Here is a 5000-nt window from a genome sequence, read left to right as displayed (position 1 = left end):
GGTGCAGCCAGGTCGAGGGCCCGAGAGCGCAGGCCGGCCGGCCCTCGACCAGCTCGGCACACGGTCGGTGCAGGCAGGTCGAGGCAGCCGGCCGTCTCCCTCGACCAGCTCGGCGCACGGTCGGTGCAGCCAGGTCGAGGGGCAGAGCGCGCAAGCCAGCCGGCCGTCTCCCTCGACCAGCTCGGCGCACGGTCGGTGCAGCCAGGTCGAGGGGCAGAGAGCGCAGGCCGGCCGGCCGTCTCCCTCGACCAGTTCGGCAGACGGTCGGTGCAGGCCGTCGAGGCAGCCGGCCGTCTCCCTCGACCAGCTCTACACACGGTCGGTGCAGGCAGGTCGAGGGGCAGAGCGCGCAGGCCGGCCGGCCGTCTCCCTCGACCAGCTGGGCACACGGTCGCTGCAGAACGTCGAGCCAGCCGGCCGTCCCCCTCGACCAGCTCGGCACACGGTCGGTGCGGCCAGGTCGACGGGCAGAGAGCGCAGGCCGGCCGGCCGTCTCCCTCGACCAGTTCGGCAGAAGGTCGGTGCAGGCCGTCGAGGCAGCCGGCCGTCTCCTTCGACCAGCTCTACACACGGTCGGTGCAGGCAGGTCGAGGGGCAGAGCGCGCAGGCCGGCCGGCCGTCTCCCTCGACCAGCTGGGCACACGGTCGCTGTAGAACGTCGAGCCAGCCGGCCGTCCCCCTCGACCAGCTCGGCACACGGTCGGTGCAGGCCGTCGAGCCAGCCGGCCGTCTCCCTCGACCAGCTCGGCGCACGGTCGGTGCAGCCAGGTCGAGGGGCAGAGCGCGCAGGCCGGCCGGCCGTCTCCCTCGACCAGCTCGGCACACGGTCGGTGCAGCCAGGTCGAGGGCCCGAGAGCGCAGGCCGGCCGGCCGTCCACCTCGACCAGCTCGGCACACGGTCGGTGCAGACCGTCGAGGCAGCCGGCCGTCTCCCTCGACCAGCTCTACACACGGTCGGTGCAGCCAGGTCGAGGGCCCGAGAGCGCAGGCCGGCCGGCCGTCCACCTCGACCAGCTCGGCACACGGTCGGTGCAGACCGTCGAGGCAGCCGGCCGTCTCCCTCGACCAGCTCGGCGCACGGTCGGTGCGGCCAGGTCGAGGGGCCGAGAGCGCAGGCCGGCCGTCCGTCCCCCTCGACCAGCTGGGCACACGGTCGCTGCAGAACGTCGAGCCAGCCGGCCGTCTCCCCCGACCAGCTCGGCGCACGGTCGGTGCAGCCAGGTCGAGGGGCAGAGAGCGCAGGCCGGCCGGCCGTCTCCCTCGACCAGCTCGGCTCACGGTCGGTGCAGCCAGGTCGAGGGCCCGAGAGCGCAGGCCGGCCGGCCGTCGCCCTCGACCAGCTCGGCACACGGTCGGTGCAGGCAGGTCGAGGGGCAGAGCGCGCAGGCCGGCCGGCCGTCTCCCTCGACCAGCTCTACACACGGTCGGTGCAGGCAGGTCGAGGGACAGAGCGCTCAGGCCGGCCGGCCGTCTCCCTCGACCAGCTCGGCAGACGGTCGGTGCAGACCGTCGAGGCAGCCGGCCGTCTCCCTCGACCAGCTCGGCACACGGTCGGTGCAGGCCGGTCGAGGGGCAGAGAGCGCAGGCCGACCGTCCGTCCCCCTCGACCAAGTTGCACGAAAAAAAAACAAAAGAAATAATGGAATTGTCACTTAAGCTTTCCGAGGATCCCAGCCGGCAGACTGCCTCGACCCGCTCGGCAGACAGTCAGTGCGGTCCTCCATTCCTCCGATTTCGACCCCAGACTCAAGGTCCTGTAAAGTGTATACCCCAACTACCCCACCATCTGAGTTGGAATTTCGGTCAATTACAAAAGTCGCTTTTCCCCGCATTCGGACCATATCTTTCATAATTATAAGAGTTAAGAGACCAAACCTTCAGGAAAGTTTTTCTGGGGTCTGGTCTACAATCCCTGAAAAATTGGTGCCCCGGGGGGGTCGGGTTCGGGAGGTATGAAAAAAATCTACATTGTCACTGACTTGGAACTTTCCGACCTCATTGCCATTTTGATTGTATCTTTCGTACTCTTGGGCGTAAGTGGGTGTTCTTGGTATCGAAATGTTCGTCTGGACAAGAGGAAAAAAACTACGTACTACACTCCTCCCCATCATGCACAGAAATATTTCACATTGAAAAAAGGAAGTGTCACTTAAGCTTTTCTCCAAAAAGACATATTTTCAAAAATTCACTCCTCGAACCCTGGGACACACAGGTCCAATTTATCCCCCCAGGATTGTAGCCCTTGTCAAGGCCTTTCCTTTGATACCAAACAGGTCCACCTACTCCAAGGCCTAAGCCGTGCACTCTCAAAATGGCAATTTTACTCTGAAAAAATGGAAGCCACTTAAGCTATGCGAGGGGCCCAGCGCGCAGGCAAGCCGGCAGTCTCCCTCGGTCAGCTCGGCAGACGGTCGGTGTACCCAGTCGAGGGGCCCAGCGCCTCGATTAAGTTGCACTGAAAAAAAAAAAAAAGGAAGTGTCACTTCAGGTATCCGAGGGGCGCAGCGCGCAGGCCAGCCGGCAGTCTCCCTCGACCGGCTCGGCCGACAAGTCGGTGCAGCCAAGTCGAAGGGCCTAGCGCGCCGATAGGCCGGCAGTCTCCCCTCCACTAAGTTGCACTGAAAATATGGAAGTGTCACTTCAGCTCTCCGAGGGGTCCAGTGCGCAGGTCAGCCGGCAGTCACGCTCGACCAGCTCGGCAGACAGTCGGTGCAGCCAAGTCGATTGCCGGCTGCCCTGCACCGACCGTGTTCCGAGATGGTCGAGGGAGACTGCCGGCCGGCCTGCGCTCTCGGCCCCTCGACCGGCCTGCACCGACCGTGTGTAGAGCTGGTCGAGGGAGACGGACGGTCGGCCTGCGCTCTCGGTCCCTCGACCTGGCCGCACCGACGGTGCGCCGAGCTGGTCGAGGGAGACGGCCGGCTAACTCGACGGCCTGCGCCGACCGTGTTCGCAGCTGGTCGAGGGAGGCGGACGGTCGGCCTGCGCTCTCGGCCCCTCGACCTGGCCTGCACCGACCGTGCGCCGAGCTGGTCGAGGGAGACGTCCGGCTAACTCGACGGCCTGCGCCGACCGTGTTCGCAGCTGGTCGAGGGAGGCGGACGGTCGGCCTGCGCTCTCGGCCCCTCGACCTGGCCTGCACCGACCGTGTTCCGAGATGGTCGAGGCGGACGGCCGGCTGGCTCGACGGCCTGCGCCGACCGTGCGCCCAGCTGGTCGAGGGAGGCGGACGGTCGGCCTGCGCTCTCGGCCCCTCGACCTGGCCGCACCGACGGTGCGCCGAGCTGGTCGAGGGAGACGGCCGGCTAACTCGACGGCCTGCGCCGACCGTGTTCGCAGCTGGTCGAGGGAGGCGGACGGTCGGCCTGCGCTCTCGGCCCCTCGACCTGGCCTGCACCGACCGTGTTCCGAGATGGTCGAGGCGGACGGCCGACTGGCTCGACGGCCTGCACCGACCTTGTGTAGAGCTGGTCGAGGGAGACGGACGGTCGGCCTGCGCTCTCGGCCCCTCGACCTGGCCTGCACCGACCGTGCGCCGAACTGGTCGAGGGAGACGGCCGGCTAACTCGACGGCCTGCGCCGACCGTGTTCGCAGCTGGTCGAGGGAGGCGGACGGTCGGCCTGCGCTCTCGGCCCCTCGACCTGGCCTGCACCGACCGTGTTCCGAGATGGTCGAGGCGGACGGCCGACTGGCTCGACGGCCTGCACCGACCTTGTGTAGAGCTGGTCGAGGGAGACGGACGGTCGGCCTGCGCTCTCGGCCCCTCGACCTGGCCTGCACCGACCGTGTTCCGAGATGGTCGAGGGGGACGGCCGGCTAACTCGACGGCCTGCACCGACCGTGCGCCCAGCTGGTCGAGGGAGGCGGACGGTCGGCCTGCGCTCTCGGCCCCTCGACCTGGCCTGCACCGACCGTGTTCCGAGATGGTCGAGGCGGACGGCCGGCTGGCTCGACGGCCTGCACCGACCTTGTGTAGAGCTGGTCGAGGGAGACGGACGGTCGGCCTGCGCTCTCGGCCCCTCGACCTGGCCTGCACCGACCGTGTTCGCAGCTGGTCGAGGGAGGCGGACGGTCGGCCTGCGCTCTCGGCCCCTCGACCTGGCCTGCACCGACCGTGTTCGCAGCTGGTCGAGGGAGGCGGACGGTCGGCCTGCGCTCTCGGCCCCTCGACCTGGCCTGCACCGACCGTGTTCCGAGATGGTCGAGGGGGACGGCCGGCTAACTCGACGGCCTGCACCGACCGTGCGCCCAGCTGGTCGAGGGAGGCGGACGGTCGGCCTGCGCTCTCGGCCCCTCGACCTGGCCTGCACCGACCGTGCTCCGAGATGGTCGAGGGGGACGGACGGTCGGCCTGCGCTCTCGGCCCCTCGACCTGGCCGCACCGACCGTGCGCCGAACTGGTCGAGGGAGACGGCCGGCTAACTCGACGGCCTGCGCCGACCGTGCGCCCAGCTGGTCGAGGGAGGCGGACGGTCGGCCTGCGCTCTCGGCCCCTCGACCTGGCCTGCACCGACCGTGTTCCGAGATGGTCGAGGCGGACGGCCGGCTGGCTCGACGGCCTGCACCGACCTTGTGTAGAGCTGGTCGAGGGAGACGGACGGTCGGCCTGCGTTCTCGGCCCCTCGACCTGGCCGCACCGACCGTGCGCCGAGCTGGTCGAGGCGGACGGCCGGCTGGCTCGACGGCCTGCGCCGACCGTGCGCCCAGCTGGTCGAGGGGGACGGCCGGGCGCCCTGCGCGCTCGGCCCCTCGACACTGAAAAATGGCATTGTCACATACGCATATTTGGCCGTCGAGGGTTGGTCGCCGTGGGCTCTGCGCTAAGTCCTTCGACCACCGGGGTCCAGACATTCCGTGCAGCCAGTCCAGGGTTAGGGTTAGGGTTAAGGCTAGGGTTGGGGTAGGGTGATAGGGTTAGGGCTAGGGTTATATAGGGGTTAGGGCTAGGGTTATAGGGTTTAGGGGTTACGGTTAGGGTTAACCCTGGAGAGGGTTAGTT

Source organism: Saccostrea echinata, unplaced genomic scaffold (assembly GCF_033153115.1).
Source record: "Saccostrea echinata isolate AGI-Se365-2 ecotype Australia unplaced genomic scaffold, CSIRO_AGI_Sech_v1 ptg000141l, whole genome shotgun sequence".
Lineage (NCBI taxonomy): Eukaryota > Metazoa > Mollusca > Bivalvia > Ostreida > Ostreidae > Saccostrea > Saccostrea echinata.
Note: the sequence above shows the minus strand (reverse complement) of the source record.